This window comes from Rhineura floridana, chromosome 1, assembly GCF_030035675.1.
Source record: "Rhineura floridana isolate rRhiFlo1 chromosome 1, rRhiFlo1.hap2, whole genome shotgun sequence".
Lineage (NCBI taxonomy): Eukaryota > Metazoa > Chordata > Lepidosauria > Squamata > Rhineuridae > Rhineura > Rhineura floridana.
In genome coordinates this window covers 229320708-229342578 of record NC_084480.1, presented here as the reverse complement: position 1 = coordinate 229342578, position 21871 = coordinate 229320708, and positions in this window count along the sequence as shown.

Genomic DNA, 21871 nt, shown 5'->3' with positions numbered 1-21871 from the left:
CCAGTCTCTCTCTGCCTGCCTTCCAGTTCCCAGCAATTCTCTAGACACAACTCAAACTACAAACCTCTGCTGGGCTCCAGCAGGGGGGATCCTCTCCTGAAGAGTTTCAATGACAAAAGGATCCCCCAAGCCCATTCACCATTGCTAGGCAACTGATCAGCCCATTATCTTACCTGGCCAATCTATTTGGTTAACAAAAGTCTCATTTGACCATCAGATAGTTCCTCATTCCAAGGCACAGGATTCCAAATCAGAGGCTGGAAAGGGGACCCACAGGAATCATCCATCCCAACCCCCATGATCATAACACTACACTCTTCTCTGAAACAGGTCTGTCCCAGACCTGCAAAAAAACAACAGAATAACCGCTTTTCCTACAAAGAAATAACAGGTACAGGTTAGTAAGACATTGAAATATACATCATTAAAAGCATAGTCATATTACAGTCTCATTTCCACACAAGTACAAAAACAGTCCATTCCCTTACAGTGCATCTTCAATTAACTGCTCTCTCTTTAGGCTTCCTCTTCTTTCTTGGAGCCCCCAGTCACAGTTCTGAATTCAAACAGCTTACCCAGTGCTCATGACTTGGCAGTGGCCAAGATACTGAGTTCCCGACATGTTTAAGCATGCCCTCAACCACATGCACATTTTCCCTTGCTCCCCCAAACAGTTGTACATACACCCATAATCTGACACAGAGTAGTTAATCTTAAACATTAAAACCTTATTGCAAAAACCTATCAACATAATTCCTTAAAAAATCATTAAACAGCTCATATCCCCACAGGCATGCAAAAAAGCACAAATCAACAGCATTTCAAAACGCAATCCCATCAGAAGAATTCCTACAGCAAATCAGTACACAGTCCCATCAGTACACAATCCCATAAGCACAACCCCCACCCCCAGACCATGTGGTTGCCAAAATGGTCCTTTGTCTTGGGGCTTCATGGAGTTCCCAGTCCAAGCTGATTCCTGCTGCGGCCTGCAGGGGATTGGGACTCCTCTCTAGGAACAGATTTGTTTCATCATCAGCACATGGTAGGCTGTAGCCATTTTCTTTCCACTCTCTGCCCTGGGAAAAGCCTTTAAACCAGTCCACTTCATCTGCCCCAAACTCTGAATCGAAGTCCTGCCACAAGTCTTTATCTGGGGGCATCTTCTTCAGGATTAGCTGGCCTCGTCCACCCAGGTTGGCAGAAAGAAATATTCTCTGTTCTCCTTCACAATCTCCAGTGTGAATCATGGGCCCAAACAGAGGCAAGTAACCCTCCCAGTGTCTCTTGCCCTCCAAACCCACAGGGTGCTGGGTGCCTCTCACTGCTGCAATTTGCCCAGGGACTGTTCCCCCCTCATAGGAGCTGCATCCCACCTCACAAGACCATCATGGGGCACCCAAGGGGCAAAGCCAATTGGGGATTTTATCTCACCCATCTCTCCAGGCGCTGGCAGCAACTCTTGCACACATGCCTCCAACTTTTCCTCCTGCACTTTCTCTTCCACAGCTGGCACACATGGAGCAGAGAAATCTATCAGCAGCATCTCCTCTCCAGCCTCTACTGCACTTTCTTCCAAGGCTTCTTTCTCTTCATTTTCCAGCCTGTCCTCCTTCAACTCTTGGGGCTTCACTTCCAGCTTTCTGCTGTTTTTCCCCCTGGCAGGCTCCTGGACAATCAAAACTCCTCCTTCTCCACTACTGACTGCAACTCCTTACAGTCCAAACCCACCAGCTGCCCATCCACTTTTTGGATCTTTGTAGCCACCCCAGTCTGGGTGCTCTGCAGCTGGACTCCCAGGTCACTCTTGACCCCTTGTAGCAGCTGATCAGGCAGGGCTCTCACCTCACACGGGGGTCTCCTTTTCCTCTCCAAAGGTGCTTCCCAATATCTCCCTCATTCATTGCCAGTGCTCCTGGCAGTCTCTTTGTATTTGCTCCCATTCCTCTTGGTGCTCTCATTGCCTCTGCTGCTGGTCCTCCGGGCGGTCTCATTGCCTTTGCTGCTGGTATATCGATTTTATCTGTTCCAGGAGGGTTGCTGTTATCACCTCCATCTTGACTCAGGCACACCTTGCTCCCAATGCTTCTCCCAGGAAACTCAATCCCACTTCTTACACCAGTGTTGTGCGCCTTCCCCAATCTCCGAGTGGTGAGATTTCTGGGGTCTCCGCGCTCATCCAGGGTTTGGTTTCCTTTGGGAAGAAGGTCAGCAGAGACTGTGGTGTTTTTATGAAATATGGTTTGTTTATTTACACACATTCAAACCTGAGCTCAAGATGTAGGGGTTCAAATGCATTAGCAGTCCAATATCCAGCTTTTCCATCTGGGTTGCAGGAGGCACCCCAAATGCCATGGTGCAGAGAGCCAGTCTCTCTCTGCCTGCCTTCCAGTTCCCAGCAATTCTCTAGTCACAACTCAAACTACAAGGGGATCCTCTCCTGAAGAGTTTCAATGACAAAAGGATCTCCCAGGCCCATTCACCATTGCTAGGCAACTGATCAGCCCATTATCTTACCTGGCCAATCTATTTGGTTAACAAAAGTCTCATTTGACCATCAGAGAGTTCCTCATTCCAAGGCACAGGATTCCAAATCAGCGGCTGGAAGGGGACCCACAGGAATCATCCATCCCAACCCCCATGCTCATAACAATATACAGGATTGTGCTAACAGTCCAACAAGGGCTCTGTAGCATGCTTTTTCTGAATGTATCAGCTCCTATTTCATATTCCAAGAAGCCATATGGCTGGTGCACATCAGCCCAGCCCATTCAGCAGGAGAAGCTTTTTGGGGAACTGCTAGGGGGGAAAGAAGGGGCAGAAATATCAGTTTCTGCCAGGTCCCTTCCATGTGCTTTTCTCTAGATACAGTCCTATGTATTTTGGGAGAAAATCATCTAACAACCACTCAAAACATGTAACAAAGAAAGCATCATAGGTGTGCAGTCTCTGTTTCTCAAGGACTGTGCACATAAAAGGGTTCATTTCATGCTTGGCTTCAAGGCAAATGAGCAAACCCTTTGGATTAATTTCAGTTTAGGTGTGACAAGTTTGTTCTGTGTGGTTTCTTCTCTTGCACTGCTCACAGTTTTATTTTGGTTTATTTGTAAATTATGGTGTCCTCATTTTTTCCTGATCTCATCCACTAAGGAAAAACCTACAATATTTCCCCACCTCTTCCTCTTTGCAGAACCTGGGAAGCTACATTTGTTATCATGAACGCTGTCAAAGGACTGGATATAGTATTTAAAAAATAACAACAAGCCAACTTACTGTGTTTTCCTGCTTACAACAGGGATCTCTGCATTGCTGAGAAAACTCAAGCCCTTTCCCCCAAAGTCCCTTAACGTGCACAGAAATATTGGGATTTGAATTAGAGGCTAATCAGGAGCAGCAGATAAAGTGACGTCTCTGAGCCCTGCCTTTTTTTGTAGCCAATTACTCCAGGCTCCTGGTGTTCATGTCTTCCATGTACTTTCTTTAATTAGCACTTTATTAGCTTGGCTTCAGAGAGTTGAGCCTAGAGAAAACTTTTCCAAATCTGCCAAATGGTCGCAAAGCAGGAGATGATTAAAGCAATAGGCAGCCTTTGAATCTCGGGGTGCTTTTTAAAAGATGTGCTCCTGGTACCTTACTCCTGAAGGGATGCGCTGTCTGTAACTGTATTTGAAAAAGCAGTCTCACACACCATTAAGCTATTTTTCTGCCCGCTATTGATTGAGATCTATTATAAAAAGAAGAATCTTGACATTCTCCCCTGGCCTCAGCCATGAAATGTAGCTTGAATTTTGTTGACAGAACAAAGAAACAGAGGTGTCCTGCAGGTTTTACACAGATGATATGACAACCACAAGATTCTTGGGCTGGAATAACAATATATGCACATACCCTGCACAGGTACAGAACTCTCCATGTAAAAACCATAAACATATTTCTTAATATAATCCAGATGACAGTCCATAGTTAGTATCAGGAGTGACCAAGATACTGTAAATACTAGGGACCTAGAAGACAAAGAATAAGAAACAAAAATAACAACTTAAGCAGGGGGGAAATGAAGTGACCATCCCATCAAACCTGGGTTAATCCCTTCCTATCCACAGATCAGTTAACCCTAAACAGTACGGTAAGAAAATAAAAATGAATATGCTTACTTACTTCTGATTTGTTTCCATTTCATTTCTTGATTGGTGCTCCAATTTTTGTAATGCTAAAGATCCCCAATGACTGGGGATGGATGGATAGACAGACAGACAGACAGACAGACAGACAGACAGACAGACAGACAGACAGACAGACAGACAGATAGACAGATAGATAGATAGATAGATAGATAGATAGATAGATAGATAGATAGATAGATAGATAGATAGATAGATAGATAGCAGGCTGATTCACTATGGAAAGAATTTATTTCCAAATGGTTTTTATATGGCATTTTTACATTGCTCTGATCTAAAGAGAAACAAGCAGACTCACCCAACCATTACTTTTTGAGTGCTTGGTCCAAATAAGATAAAGAACAATCAATAGAGAGAAGACAAGACTATTACCTTTTTCTGTTCTGCCAAATCCTCAGTGAATTATACCACCAGTGAATCCTATGAAAATTTTACATTGCCTGTAAAGAGACAAATTGCAGTGTTAAGACCTAATTAATAACTAACCACCAAATATTTATAGTTAGCAGCATCAGAGAGTTACATCATCCTTGGAACCATGTATCAAATTCTGCAGCTGCTCCACAGTCCAGTTTGTTCTGCTGTAGTCCTTGCAACCTTTAATTCAGCCATCCCTTGGGGGTTTACATTCTGTTATCATAAAATCTACAGCTCTTCAATGCAACATAATGAAAAGTTTGGCACATGTGAAGACTTGCATCCTGATTCTTGTTGAAGTATTTTAGCTACATCAACATGAAAAATACCTCTAGGTACTTCGGCAGCTAATCTAGCCCAATATTCTTGGCAATTATCTGCTTCTCCTCTACTTGCTAGACAAGCTCACTGTTAGTTTTTCAGATAAAACTGGTTTTGAACTCACTTTACTAAAAGTCAGTCAGCCTATCCCAAACATTCTGGAAGCCTTTAATCCTTTGCAATGTAGCCCAATGTACAGAAAAGTCTTTGTGAATCAAGGCAAAGGTGGTATTTGCCAGTGTGATAGTACCCTATAAGTGCAGCACTGACACTATATTCTGGATGTCCATGTGTATGCCATATACTTAGGAAGCAGAATCATATGGTCCTCCATCAGAGTAGCTGGTAAGTTGCACACAATTATTGTTTCAACTGATTTCTTATGGCGTGATTTTACTGTGCACCTGGCCCCTTAGGTGTCTTTTCTGAAACTAAAATTGAAACAAAAATCAGATTAAGTTTGTTATATTCAGTTTCCATTGATATACATGGGACTTTTTAGTCATGACTAACATATTCGTTTCAATGGAATCTAACTGCAACTAACTTAGTCTGGATCCAAGCCAATTATTATTTTTAATTGAATTGAAATGTACAATTATTATTATTTTATTATTATTAACTGTGTTTCACATACATTTCATTTCATTTCCATATATAATAATTGCACTCCTAACAAAGTTATAAACAAGAACGGTAGCGTTCTATACAAAATTCAATATATAATTAACTATACTTTACTTTGACTATGACTAACATTGGATATCACCCTTAGGCTGCAATCCTAATCCCACTTACCTGGAAATAAGACCTATCAAATTCAATAGGACTTAGTTTGGAGCACACATGGTTAGGATTGCAGCTGGGCAGAGCAATCCAAATCATGGGAAGCTAGCTGGATGAGGGGCAGTGGAGGAGGAGCTGGTGGGAAGCTCCACAGCATTCACTCCCCATTTGGGCATCACCAGGCTGACTGAATGCCGGCTCAGTTGGGAGCCACATGCGGGGGTCGGAAAAGCAAAAGGCAGCTTCTGTGAATAACCCTACTGGGGAATAAGCACTCCCCCTTGATCATCATGGAAATTATTTTAAATTTTACCTGGATTGGGACCCGTGGGCATGCTCTGAACACAAGGAGGATGACTCGTAAGTCTCCCCCTTGGCTTCTCCTCTGCCACACCCCCAGAACACCCCATTTTTGGGACTTCTGCCAGCTACCGCTAGCTCTCCATCTGCCAGGCTGGCCATCTTCAGTGCACCCCTGGCTGAACCAGCAGGGTTCTGGTGGCACCATACCTTAGCCAGAACAAAGGGCTTCTGTCAGCAGAGCCTGCAAACTCAGCCAGGGGTCCACCACATCCAACTCCCCCTAGCCTGACACAAATACAGGTTGGATTGGACCCTTAATCTTTACTGTGCCAAAAGAGTATATGTTTATTTTTATACCTGGAAGAGTTTTTTTTAATTAATGAACCAGTAAGTTCCAGCTACTTCGGGTATTTGTGTGAGCTGGATGAGGAGTGGGAACAACATAGCAGATGTTTATCATCATAAACCTAACTTGGATAGTGCTGTACAACGAAGAGTGGAAATTTGAACTGAATTTGATGGTGAAATTTATATAATGCAGGATGTAATTAGCCATCTTGGAGTTTAGCCAAGGCAAAACTGCTTGGCAAAAAAGAACAGTGGATAGGTAACAGATGCTCAACACTAGAGAGATGAGAGGAATATAAATAACTATAAAGAGAGAAGGATATGGTTGAACAACCATGTTTGGGTTACAAAACAGATCCTGAACTAAAATCAATGTTGATATTATATTGTTTGCTATGTAGAGTATATTTCAGTCTGGTGAAAAATGCATTAATTCCCTACATGTAGTAATGGGCAATCTGAATATGAAAACAACCATTCCTTCTCTGTCACACAAGCATTGTTCCTAAAATAACAGGACTGCAACCATGTTTGATGGTAATTGAGGATGGAAGGATCTGTCCATTTCGGTTCCCATATTCAGTTCTCCAATTTCTACAGCAATTTGCATTTTAAAAAAAAACTCATGAAAATTATTCAACATTTTAGTGTGAATTTGTCCTAATAAACACATTTTATGTGCAATTTTGACTTACACACATTTTTGTAAGCATTTTCTCCTAATATATTTTCGTATACTATTTTCACTAACATAGTCATTTTATCCACACTTTCTCTTAAAAAATGAATTTTTATAAACATTGTTTGGTTGGAGAACTGCATCATGAAATTCATAGAAGTGTGAATTTTGAAGGATGGCTGCTGTGTTTCCCTTCTCATATCGTTTGGGAAAGTGTGAATTTGACAGATACAGCTTTAAATGCAAACTGAATTGAATTCCTCCCCTAAAGGTAATATTACAAAGCATGGTCTTACTAAAAGCTTACAAAATTTATAAGAAGAAACTGGCTCTAATAAGGTCAAGCCATATGTAACCAAGAGACTAGATATAAAATATATGAAATCATTGGGCTTATGTGTATGAACATAATACCAGGCAGATGAAGAACCCAAAAGCTTACACACTATTTTGTGACATTTTGGTTGGTCCTCAAAAAAGGTATTGCCTGACTATATTGGGTATTTTTTTCCTCAGGGACAATTAAGTTTCCTTTGCTTGGGGAATACTGAATATAGCAATTCAGGGTGGGATCCTAAAATTGGATTTTCCACCACCTGAAGATTGGACTTCATCTTTTGAGGGGTACATTCCCTCCAAACACTAGGTCATGCAATACAATTTGGCTTCCACTGACTCCCCCACCCCAGTATACCACCTAACAGTAATTGCTAGCTTTGCTAATATTAAAAAAGTGCTGTGTTTTTATTTTCTTCTGTTCTATAACTCACAAGGAACTCATGTGCTTTGCTTATTCTGAAGACAAATCCAGGTAATTGCTAGATTTTATATTTTAAAAAATGGGGGATTAGCCATTACATAGTACCCACTAAGGATGAGTGGTGTGTCCATGTGACCTTCCAGAGGTCTCTGGGCTACAATTTTCATCATCCTTGACCATTGGACATGCAGGCGGAGGCTGATAGGAGTTTAAGTACAGCTGACTAACTGCAGTCCAACTCTCATCTGACTTTGAGCTTCAACAGCAAGCTTTATCTCTCTTTCCCTGTTCTGTTTAAGATCCAGCTTGAGGAAGAGTTCTGGAGAACTCAAACGTTTGCTCACATTTTTGTGACATTCTGGTTTAACAGCTCGGTTGATCTCTATCAGAGATGGGGGAGAAACAAATCAATTTCACACTTTCTGAAACAATATGCAAACCAACACAGCTATCTTTCAAAATTCAAACTTATCTGAATTTTGCTATGAAGTTTTCCAACCAAAAATATTTACGAACATGCATAAGAACATAAGAAGAGCCTGCTGGATCAGGCCAGTGGCCCATCTAGTCCAGCATCCTGTTCTCACAGTGGCCAACCAGGTGCCTGGGGGAAGCCCGCAAGCAGGACCTGAGTGCAAGAACACTCTCCCCTCCTGAGGCTTCCGGCAACTGGTTTTCAGAAGCATGCTGCCTCTGACTAGGGTGGCACAGCACAGCCATCATGGCTAGTAGCCATTGATAGCCCTGTCCTCCATGAATTTGTCTAATCTTCTTTTAAAGCCATCCAAGCTGGTGGCCATTACTGCATCTTGTGGGAGCAAATTCCATAGTTGAACTATGCCTGAGTAAAGAAGTACTTCCTTTTTGTCTGTCCGGAATCTTCCAACATTCAGCTTCTTTGAATGTCCACGAGTTCTACTATTATGAGAGAGGGAGAAAAAATTTTCTCTATCCACTTTCTCAATGCCATGCATAATTTTATACACTTCTATCATGTCTCCTCTGACCCGCCTTTTCTCTAAACTAAAAAGCCCCACATGCTGCAACCTTTCCTTGTAAGGGAGTCGCTCCATCCCCTTGATCATTCTAGTTGCCCTCTTCTGAACCTTTTCCAACTCTATAATATCCTTTTTGAGATGAGGCCCACCTTGGACCGTGATCTCAGCTAAGGTAAGTGGTTTTTTATTTTTATAAAAAACAGCTTATTCTGTAAAGATTATATTGCTTCCATTGGCCAGTATCCAACTGTTTAGATACCTCCTGAAAATTGGGATGGGGTGTAATTCCTGAAATAGCATGTCATATAGGTAAGTGCAAATCTCTCTCTCAAAACTACAAAGCCTTGTTTAACTGCACAAGTATTCTGTAACTTTTCTAGAGAAGGGCCTGGGCCAGCAATTCATTGTTCAGAACTTTGCTAGTTCTGCTCAAGCACCACGTCTGATTGGTTCCAACACATTTTGTGAGAGCTGAACAATAGGAACATAAGATACAAGCAAATAATTTTCCATTAGTGTCATCAAGCATGATCTACAATTTATACTCTCCCACCCTTCACAGGTTGCAACCTTAGCACTGTCCAAGTAAGAACGCCTCCATCTGAATCCCAGTTTGGAAATCAGTGGTGCTTATTACAGTTCGCAGGTGATGGGGTGTCGTGGAACCTAGGTCTCTGGGCCCCTGTAAAGGGTACCCTTCTTCCTGCTCCCATATTTGGATCCTTATGTTGAACGGCAAAGTCATTTCTTTCAACCACAGAGTCTCATGGCTTGAGTCATTTTTCAACAAGCAGCTTATTTTCCCTTTTTATTTGGCATGGTTTCCAGATTTTAAGTTTAGATTTCGAGTGTATGTGTGTGTATTTGTTTGCAGTTTTTGTGACTTTAGACTATTCACAGGTTTTGGTGTGTTTGAAGGGTTTTTATTAAGTGAGAAACTGTAGTCATATCTAGTCATATCTCTACAGTTACAGTTCTGTGTGGTGTGCGATGGGGCTAGGTGGGATGTGTGCATGTATGATTAATATTGATTTTTAAGTGTAAATTACACACAAAATAAGTTTTCACAGGCTTAAAAATAACAGCTTTCTTTTCTTTTGTTTGTTTCTTTTTTTAAAAAAAACCCCAGCATATTTTCCTAAGAGAACAGTTTCAAAAAGAGGGAAATAACACCAATTATCCTTATGAACAAACTTTTAAGAGACAGTGAGAAGACACTTTTAAGACACTGAATCACCTACTTCCCTAAATAAAGAATCCAGAACCAGTGACAAAACACTGCAGGAATGTATGGAGTGGCAGGTAGAAATAAGGGTTTCATTCCATCGCAGCAGAATTAGCCTGTTATCTAGGGTAGAACAACAGCAACCATAGAATAGAATACTACAAACTATCCATGGTTGTCTGTATACATTAAAGAAACTGACAAACATCCATACTGATTGCATGGTGAGTTGATTGTCTGTGTTTACTCAGTGTTGACACTACATCTTGTGATGGCCTAGCTAGCTCAGGGCAGTAGCGGTCAGTGGGACACTGTGTTGGTGCTCACCTGACCTCCCATTGTCAATGTTGTTGTTGTGTATTGGGAGGTAGGGTGAGGTGATGGCGAGGTTGGTGTGGTGCAAACTCATCAGCAGGAGCACCAGTTTTACTAGTGCATTTATGCCATACCAACCTCTCCAACCTTCCCCCTCTACCTCCTAGTCAGTAGCAGTGACGCGGGTGATGAGAGGTCAGGTGAGGGCTGCCACCCTACTGGCTACTACTGGCTCAGGGACAGCCAACATGGTGCCATCCAAAGGTTGTCAGACACCAACTCCCATAAGCCCCAGCCAGCATAGTCCTGGGCCAGGGATGATGGGAGTTATAATCTAACAGCATGTGAAGGGCACCACATTATCTACCCCTGGATTAGCTAAAAGTGCTACCCATGTGAAGAGTCAGTACATCACTGAATACTGGATTCTTGGAGAAAATGAGAGGGGAAGCCCAACACATTCATGCCCTTGCTTATGATCTTCCAAGGCAAAAAGGCTTCTTTTGGGGGGAACTATGCTGGACTAGATGAACCTTGATCTAATCCAGCAAGACAAGGCAAGTGTCATGTTCTTATGATATAACTCATTTCAGCATCTGACTTCTGTGGACTTTTTTGTATTTCTGCTTCCCCCCATGTGTTCTCTGATTCTTCGTTTTGTCCAGTGCCACTTTGCTGTGATTAACAGATTTACTTCACTTTTCTCTTTTTCACATTTTCGCTTTCAATTTTCACAGATTAAGTGGTGTTGCCTCAAAGTGAAGAGCTGGGTTCTTTCTGACAGTTCAGCTTCACATGTCGTTTCTGAGCTTCTTAATCCTGCTGGTTTTACTTGTGCCCTTCAAATTCTTTCCCATCATTCTGACCTAGTGAACACTTCTACATGCTGTTTGCAGACAATCATTAACTGAGCCCAGCAGAGAGCTCAAACCTTGAGGAGTCTTTCAACCACCTGTTTCTGAAGAAAGACTAACAGAGTTAACAGGTGGCAAAGAAAGGAGCATCATGGGAAAGAAGAGAGGGTCATGATTCAAGAAGTGCCCAAAAGCAGAATAATTCAGGTTTGAATAAAGAAAAGACTAATTCAGGAAAAAGTTGAAGATATTTTGAAGATGGAAGAAAGTATGCCACAAAAGAGGAAATGTCAAAGCATTTCCATGTAGGACTTCCCTTGGATGCTGCAGCTGGTGCAGAATAATTCAGCCAGATGTTTCAGTGGAGCAGCTGGATGCACATATCTTACACCTGTGCTGAGGGAACTGCACCGGCTGCCACTCAGATACAAGGCCATATATAACATATAAAACCCTTGACAACGTGGAACTCAGGTTACTTGAAAAACAGTCTGTGCTTTAGAGACCTTTAAGATCATTTGACTATCTGGGAAAATACTGCTTGTGGCACTGCACCCTACAGAATATCATACAACAGCGATCCAGAAATTGGAACTTTCTGCTGTTGCTCCTGTACTGTGGAATGCCCTTCCCTCTGCCAGTCATGACATAGCAACCATCCATTGCTTCAGATGTCTTGTAAAGACTTATCTTTTTGCCCAGGCTTTCCTTGATCCATAAGACCAGACCCTGATTTATGTGTACAAATCCCGTGAATCTGTTTTGTTGCTTTTATATTGTTTTATTGGTTTTAGGTTGTATTTTTCTTTTCGTGGATATTGGTTTTATATTGTACATAGTGTACACGGTTTAGAATTTTTTGAAGTATTAAGTGGCTTAGAAATGCTTGTCAATCAAACAAACAAACATGTTAAGTTGGGTGGACATATCATATGTGTTGAAAGCCTTAGAACAGAGGTGGGGAATCCTCTGGCTTGCACGCCTACTTACCAGAGATGCTAATTTGGCCTGTGAGGCCATTGTCCCCAGATCACATGCAGCAGCCCCACGTCTAATGTCATGTGTAAAGTCAGGTGTGGGGCAGGTAAAGATGTGTCTGCAAAGGAACAATTGAGGGCTTAAAGTGCATTCCTGACTATTCTTTGACAAGTGGGGCTCACTGGCAGCACCAGTCAACTGATTGGCACTGACACAAGCCCCTCTGCAGGTGCAGTTTGGATTCAAGCATACATTTTTCCTTTGCAGAAAGCTTTGAACCTTCAAAGAGACTCACTGTCAGCACTGATCACCTGTTTGTGCATAATTCAGTGAAGTTCTCCTGTACACAAGGAACTGAACAGGAGCTATGCAAGAACACCGGTGAGCTCTTGGGCTGCTCCCATTCATTCAACTGGGCTTGCATAGTGGCATTTTTTCCCAGTGGATTGTGCCTGGTGAGACTTATGAAGCTATCCTTTCCATGTTTACTCAGAAGTAAGTCCCACTTTTAGTAGAAATTGCTCTGATGGTAAGGATCACTGCCTTAAAGACATTTGTGAAAACAGTTAACCAAACTGTGGCTTTAGGCATACAAGTCACAGGCCACTACTTCACTCTAATTTTGTGAACATTTAGTTAGTTAGTTATTTCATTTATGAATCAATTTCCCCAAAATCCTAAAGTAATTTAACAATACGAACATAAGCAAAAAAGCATATTCAAAATTTCAAAGCTAATACAGATACATACCCATTTTAAAGGCTTGTTGGAAAAGGAAGCTCTTCAAGATACTATGCTTGTCTGACAAGTAATGAGAGTTCAAAAAGGTACATGCTACTACACTAAGGGCCTGATTCCTACATCATATGGAATGGATCTCCTGAAGAGATTATATCTGTAAGAGGCCTGCAGAACACTGCAATTGGTTGGTTATGTGAGAGGTGAGGCAATCTTTCAGTTCAAGTATCCTTGTCCCAAGCTGTAAAGGGCTTTGACCAGCATCACCACCTTGAATTTAGTCCAGAACTAATTGGCAGACAGTGTAATTCTTTCAGAGCAGCATAACATAATGGCGATATTCTGTCCCAGTTAGCAGTTAAGTCGTTGCAGTTTGCACTAGCTGTAGCTTCTGAGCTAACCTCAAGGGTGGGAAAAAAAACACATTGCAGTAATCCAATCTAGAGATAACCAACACATGGATCAGGCTATTCTGTTCCAGAAACATCCATAGCTATCTTACCAGCTGAAGTTGGTAAAAGGCACTCCTAGCCATTGAGGTCACCTGGTTCTCCAGTGACAAAGATGGATCTGGAGCAACCCTATGAAGAGTGCTTGAAGGCATTGTTCTGCCATGACTTTCTTGGTCACCTTCCCCCAAAAGAGAGTATTTGTGACTGGGCAAAGTGAATGGGTCCAGGGTGGACTTTTTTCAGAGTGTCAAATCAGTGCCTCTTTTAAGCTGGCTGTGACTACTCCCTCCTGCAAGGATGCATTGACTACCTGGCCATAGCCTTTTGACATACTTTATTAAGCCCCAAAGGGCAAGGGAATATGTACTTGGGTACATAATTGCAAGCACCTTGTCCATGCTATCAGGTCACATCAACTGAACCTGATCCCAAATTTGCAACTCTTTTACTAATCACTTTAATCCAACTCTGTGACCTACTACACCAGAATAATTTTTGACATCCTACAAAAAAATATGCTAGGTCTTATTTGTAAACCATACTTTTAAAATGGCTATAGACTATTTCAATATAACTAATCTTCAGATAAATATCTTAAGGCTGAAGCATGCAGGGATTCTGAAAAATGAATCAGTGACTGCCTCCATAGAAATTAATTGGATCAACCCTCATCGTGGGGGAGTGGGTTGCCAGGTTCAGGGCCTGAGACTGATCCTGTAACTTTAGGAGAAGAGAAAGTCAGCCAAGTACAGGTGTTCTTGCAACATTGTAATGAGAAAAACCACAAGGTGGAATTCTCCCTTCCCCCTGCACAATTTTTAAAGATACAAAAGACCTCTTCAATGTTGCAAGAACACCTGCACTTGGCTGATGTTTTCTTCTCCTAAAGATACAGGATCAGTCTCAGGCCCTGAACCTGGCAACCCTAGTGCTTAAGTATGTAAGAATTTCATGGATCACAGTAAACTTTTTTTCTACTTCATCTATGATTTCTATTTGCAAATGCTTGGAGTATGTTTTTAGAAATATATAATCAATAGGTGGCAGCACTCGATGCAGTATTTGTCAATGGTATTCCTTCCTCTATTGTTAATTGACTCTGAGAAGTGTTTCACTATAGAGCAATACACAGGGCATTACTAATTCAAACACAGTAACAGAATACAGACCTTCACACTGGCTTAATTAGAGAATCACAAACAGCAGCAGCATCTCCCAGTTTAATATCAATAATTTCAAAAAATCGACAAGATATTTTATCTGGAGGAGAGGCCACAAACATGGTGACTCTCCATTCCTGGTGTAATATCTAGTACAGCTTATAACATGTGTGGGAAACCTTTGGCCTTCCAAATGTTGCTGAACTACAACTCCCCTCATTCCTGGCCATTGACCATGCTGGCTGGGGCTGATGGGAGTTGTTATGACATGAAATCTCCTGATCTCCTGCATAGAAAGTTTGCACATTAGTTCAAGAAGTTTTTAGAATGGCTTCACAGAAGCAGCTTCCAGCTAATGTGCCAAACACTGGTCTAAAACACTGATGATAAATAAATATCTTCTTGACACACCCCTACTATTCACTAACAACTTCAGATAAAAGGGGCTGTACTACACCAAAGGTCCAAACCTTTTAAGTCTCTTACTTGCAAATTCCTCTTGTCTGGTCCATATTTAAATCCTTAGGAGACAATACAGACACACATAGCTCCTTTCTCTCTAAAAATGCTCATATCCCTATATTGCAATGGCATTCATTAGTCATTTCATACCATGCTCTGGTGAGGCAACTTGAACTTCTGTCACAATGGTTGTCCTGCCCGAAGTCGAGAGATCCAGTCTCAGATGTGCCTGTGATTTCCCCCCTCTTTTTATTAAAGTTACAGTTGCATCAAAAACTGTGGGCCTCATTAACCTAACTAAGCTTTCTATGAACTTTTGCCCTGGCTACTCTGACTAAGCGCGACTTCACAGAGCTCTGACATTAACTCAGCAATAAACCCCTCCCCAGAGTCAACTTAAGTAGGCTTGGCTTTCACGCATAAACATTGGCTCCTCCTCAACATCTGTTGAATTTCCCACTTCAGCCACCACTGTGCGCAGGGTGAAGGAAACTGGCTCTCAGCTTCCCCTTCTGAGAGTTGTGGGCAGTCAGCTTGCTCGACCATGGGAAGTTGCAGGGCGCCCGGCTGAGAAATGACAGGTGAAAAAAGAGGCACCTCTGGGTGCAGGCACTGGGGATGTGTCTATTGGAGCAGTCTCCAACTGGGCAGTCCCTGACAGCTCTGTTGCGTTTCAGAGAGGGAGGCAGAATTGGAGGGAGTTGAGCTGTCAGTGAAAGGGATCTGCATGCTCTGTGGTCTATCCCTGCTGCTAGTCTCTTCCCCCAGCTCATCATCCCAGTCCTCAATGTTAGAGTCTGGCATCTCGAAGCCCCCCCTCCCAACCTGAGTCACAACAGTGGTTTCTCCAAAATCAGAATATGTGGAAGCTTCATCCTCTAAATCAGTAAGGCTATAAGAACATAAGAAGAGCCCTTCTGGATCAGACCAAAGGCACATCTAGTCCAGCATTTTATTCTCACAGTGACCAACCAGATGCCTACTGGAAGTTCACAAGCAGGATCTTGTGATTCCCAGAAACTGGTATTGCCTCTGACAATAAGACCATAAAAAGAATCTTGCTGGATCAGACCAGAAGGCCCACTTAATCCAGTATGTCAACCAATCTGAGGTCTGTTGAAATTTCATAAAATTGTTAGAGGATCTCTGTGAAATGGATGAAATACAGCTGAAATCCTCATTCTAGCACGACAGGCTCTCCATAGAGCACTGGGGATGTTCTTTATTCCAGAAGTATAGAGCATCAAGGAAATCCAAAAAATAATCACTACAGCTCTGAAGTGTCCCTTTACTTTTGAGTCTTGATTTTTTTTTATGTAGCAGCTGTAATGTTCCAAGGTACAGAGTGCTGTCTGAGGAATCTTTAGTCCTTACATCTGTTTCTTGGTACATATGTTGGCCAAATATTGAGGAAGGCTATTTCATTTGTAAGCAGTGAATGATAACAGGGCCTTGAGGAGAACTGAGCTGTAAGTCCAAGGAGGAGGAGGGAGTCACAAGACTTGGTCCACTGATAAAAGTAGAGTTTACCCTCTTGCACACATTTCATATACCTATAAGAACAATCAATAACATGCAAACAGACATGTTATTAAAAAGTCATGGGCACAGAATAGATTTCCAAATAGCCTCCAGAAGTGAGAGAAGGGGAATTAAACTTGTTCTGAATGCAGCATATGATGAAAAACATAGTATACTGTAGTATTTAATATAAAAATTAAAGGTCCATCTCACTCTGTATAAATATCTTACTTATTTTTTCCATTTATATTGTGTCTGGCCCAAGTTTTTCATGTAACTTTCTGAGTACCCCTTTGAGAGAATGTGACATCTCACAACATTGTTTGTAGTTCAGAAAATAAAATGTCTGACTAAGCAATTGAGGCTTCAATCCTGTACAGAGATGTCTGGGAGTAGGAAAGGGGGAGAAATTTGATTCAGTTCAGTTTTAAAGCTGAATTTATCAACTTTGCACTTTCCGAAACAATATGAAAACCAAAACTCTGCCATCCCCCAAAATTCACACTTATCCAAATCTTGCAATGCGGTTCTCTAATCAATGTTTACAAAAATGCATATATATTAGGAAGAAATGTGCTTAAAATAAATATATTAGTGAAGATAGCATACAAGAATGCATTATATTAGAAGAAATTGCTTGCAAAAATGTGTCCGTTAGTTAAAACTGCATACAAAAATGTTTTTATTAAGAGAAATTCACACTCAAAAGCTGAAGAATTTTCATGAGGATTTTTTTTTTAAAAAAAATGCAAATTGCTGCAAAAATGTGGAGAACTGGATTTAAGATCGGAAAAAATGAGAAACCGATACAGCCCAAATTGACAGATCCATCCTTGTCTGTGAGTATGTTCTATTGAACTTAGTGGGGCTCATAGTGGAAAATGGCTGTATCACCCTACTGCCCAATAGTCTCTGTATCTGAGCTAATGGACGTGGTCTCAGGTGTGGTGTTGAGGAGCCCAAGACTGTTAGCCTTGGAAGTTATCAACATTCACACCATACCTGCTGTGTCTGGACTTCATAGCCTCCATTACAAACAAGGATCTGTCTCAACATGTCATCAGGCCAATGGATGTAGTTGGTCACACTCTGGATTTGGTTTTCTTGGTGCGGCAGGGAGAGGGTGATCTGAAGGTGGGGGATATTAAAATAGTTCATGTGTCATGATCAGATTGCACCCTGGTGAGTTTTAGACTTGCAGTGTGGCCTTTTTCCTTCTGCAGAGGTGGAGGATCTTTTAAGGTGATCTTCCCTCAGAGATTAATGGATCCATTTAATTTTCAGAGGGATCCGGGGAGTTTTCAGGTTGGCATGGCTGGCTCTTCCGTCAGAGCCCTGGTTGATCTGTGGGATACAGAAATGATCCAGGCATTTGACACAATTGCACCCAAGCATCCTCTCCCAACTGGCAGAGCTCAGAAAGCTCAGTGGTATACCCTGGAGCTAAGAGCAACAAAGTGAGAAGGGAAACGGCTTGAGCACAGGTGGAAAAAAACTACCAGCAAATGTAATTGAACACTGGTATGTGCTCACATTTGAGCCTTTCAGTGGCAGTGAAGATGGCAAAGAAAACTTACTTCTCCACCTCCATTGCATCCTCAGCTTGCCATCCAATGGAGCTTCTGTAGAGTGGCTAAGGGCTTATTACAGTCTGGCCCTAGGGAGCCATCAAGAGTCTGCTGTGACATGTTTGCTAAGCATTTTGAGGACAAAATTGGTTATAACCACCAGGATTCGGACTCCATCTTTGATGCTGAAGATCCTCGCGAGGTGTCTGAAGCACTTTCTTGTCCAATGCCATTGCAAGAGTTTCAGTTGCTGTGTCCTGAGGATGTTGACAAGGTACTTGCTCAGGTTCATGCGACCACTTGCATCTTGAACTTGAACCCTTGCCTCTCTTGGCTTATAACATCTGGCAGGGAGGGGACAGCTGGGTAGTTCAGGAAGGTAATTAATGCTTCAGTTCAAGGAGGAGTAGTCCCAGGTCAGAAGGATATGGTAGTAAGACCATTCCTGAAGAAACCTTCATTCAATCCAGAAAATCTTAATAAGTTTAGATCAGTAGCAAATGTCCCCTTTCTAGGTAAGATTCCTGAGAGAGTGATTGCCAGTCAGATCCATGTACTCTTGGAGGAAACATATTTTTCTAGATCCATTTCATTTGGGATTCAAGCCTGGTTTTAGTATAGAAATTGCCTTGGTCACCCTGTATGATGACCTGTTTTGAGAGAGAGCCGGGAGTGTGACTCTGTTGATTCTTCTTGATGTCTCAGAATCTTTTAGTACCATTGACCATGGTATCATTCTGGGCAACTATCTGAGTTGGGGATTGCGGGCACCACATTGCAGTGGTTCCAGTCCTACTAGGACGACTGACTTCAGAAGGTGGTTCTTGGGGAGTTCCATCGGTTCTCCAACATGGAGACCTGCAAAGGTCAGTTCTGTCCCACATGTTGTTTAACATGAAATTGCTGAGTGAGGTCATACAGAGTTTTGGAGTGTGTTGTCACCAGTATGCTGATGACACACAGCTCTGTTTCTCCTTTTCATCTTCTTCAGGTGAGGCAATGGATGTGCTGAATCAATACTTGGTTGTAATAATAACAATTGCAAGCATATATTACCCACCTTTCTCCTGGAGGTTCCAGGGTGGGTTACAACAATTTTAAAATACAGCATTAAAAACAATTAAAAAACAACCTAAAATCACAAAATAGGGTGGGTCCTAAAAATATACATCTCAGGTGTCAAAAGCCAGGGTAAAGAGGTGTTTTGCTTAAAACTGTACAATGAAGTTGCCAGACATACTTCGGTGGGAAGGGAGTTCCACAACTTAGAGGCTGCCACAGAGAATGCCCTGGACTGGATGTGGGCCAATAAACTGAAGCTTAATCAAGACAAGACTGAGATGCTGTTGGTGGGTGGTTGCTTTGACCAGTTGAGTGGTGTGCTGCCTGCTCTGCTCCCTCTAAAGGAGTGGGCTCACAGTTTGGAGGTTCTGCTGGATCCATTCCTGCCACTTGAAGCTAGGCATATGCTACAATTCCACCCAATTCAGATTTGGTACCAAATATTACATTAATTCACTTATTCACTATCGTTGTGGATCTGATTTTTGAGTGGTGATTTTCCACAGCTATTTTTGGCTGAAATATTTCTTTGTTATTTGTTTGTTTGTTTATAAATATATTTGTATACTGCTATTTCATTTTTAAAAAATCAAAGTGGTTTACAACAAATAAAAAAATACAGTAAAACAATTAAAATTACAGTTAAAACAAAGGTCAACTACTGTAAAAATACATCTTCTTAATTGCCTGCATAAGACTGGTGGAACAGAAGGGTTTTCAGCAGATGTTTAAAGGTTAAAACAGAAGGTGCCTGCTGAATCTCTGTTGGCAGAGCATTCCAGAGAACTGGGCTGATGATTCTGAAGGCTCAGTTTCATATCAGTGTGAAATGGGCCTCACTAGCTCAGGGGACAAACAACTCCTCGCAAAGATATCAGTGATCAAGCTGGGATATAAGGGTTCAGGCGGTCCCTAGGATACCCTAGACCTAAGTTGTTGAGGGCTTTGTAAATTAATATAAGGACCTTGAACCTGACTCAGTAATGGATGGGCAGCCAGTGCATTTTTTTTTAAAAAAAGTATGGTGTCACATGTTGTCAGCCTTGTGCCCCCATCAGCAGTTTGGCCACCCTATTTTGCACCAGCTGAAGCATCTGAATCAGGGCCAAGGGCAGCCCCACATAGAGTGCATTGCAGTAATCCAGTGTTGAGATTACCAATGCATGGAATACAGTGCTCAGGCTATCCCTATCCAGGAACGAGTGTAGCTGAGAAACCAGACAAAGCTGGTATTTTTATTGATATCTCCTTCAATGTAACTATGTTTCCTTTAATTTGTGACATTTCCTTTAAAAATATTGATATTCCCTTTAAAAATATTGATATTCCCTTTAAAAATATTGATATTCCCTTTAAAATATCAATATTAATATCAATCTTTTTTCGGGGGGGGAGCGATCGGTAAAAGCAGTTCCTTGTGGACAAAGAATGAACTCTAACAGATACCAGCCTGTTAGCTTGGCAGAATGCTTTTGAACCAGCACTGCCCAATGGATCCAATCTCTACTTGAGGCACAGATGGCCTTAGTGGTGCAGAGTGCCTTCTATCAGCTTAGTCTAATGGCCCAACTATGACCCTGTCTGAACAGGGATAACTTGGCTACAGTAATCTATCCTCTGGTAACCTCACGGTTGGGCTATTGCAATGTTCTTTACATGAGGCAGCCTTTGAAAATGGTTTGGAAGCTTCAGTTGGTGCAGAATGTGGCTGCCCAACTGTGTTGGAGGTAAACAGAACATATAACACTAATTTTGCTACAACTGCACTGGCTGCCTTTTTACTTCCAATACCAATTCAAAGTGCTGGTTTTGACCTATACAGCTCAGGACTCCAGTATCTTCTGGAACATCTCTTCTGATATGAACCTACTCAGATCTTTAGATCTTCTTCTGAGGCCCTTCTTCAAGTCCTCCACCTCTAAAGTAGAATTGGAGGGTGATGACAATGGAGAGGGCCTTTTCACTTGTGGCTCCTCATTTGTGGAATGTTCTTCATTTGCACCTTCATTGATATCTTTTTGGCACCAGGTAAAAACTTAGATTTCCCCTTCCCCAGACATTTAATAGACTGATATGCTGTTGTTTTGTTATTAGTGTGCTGATAAGCTTCCTGTGGCTGTTATGGGGTTTGTTTGGCCTATTTTATGGTATTATATGTTTATGTATATATGTTGTTAGTGTGTTGTAAGTCACTTAGAGACCTTTGGGTAACCATCATTGTTGAAAGTGAGGCAAGAGCAACTCCTATTTGGGTTCTTTTCTTTGTATTCCAGAAGGAAGATAGAGTTAGGGTCCTCCAGCTGGCTAGGTTTGCCTACCTTTACCTGTGCTTTTCTCTACCTAACGTCCTTCCATTGTAAACTGATATGCTCAGGGAAGCTGGCCTGCCCCTCCTTCCTTTGTCCTCTTCAACAGTCCGAGGAGAGAGGAGAACAGTGGTGTACCAAGGGTGGAGCGGTGGGAGCGGCCCTCCGCAGGTGAAGGCAATAAGGGGGTGCATTGTCAGACAATGCTAGAGCCAGACCCAATGGCAGGTGGAACAGCTCATCCTGGGTTTCCCTCCTCCTCCTCCTCCTCCTCCCTGCTGGGAGCAACCCCAAGATGAGTAGGGAGGGGGAGGTAGAGGCAGGGAGGAAGGCCAGCCAGCAGGCAGGTGCCGGTGGGGCAGTGCCCCTTTCACCCTCCTGGACCAGCCCTCCCACTTGCAAGCTCTTTGGAGCAGGCCAGCACTGAAGCAGTTAAT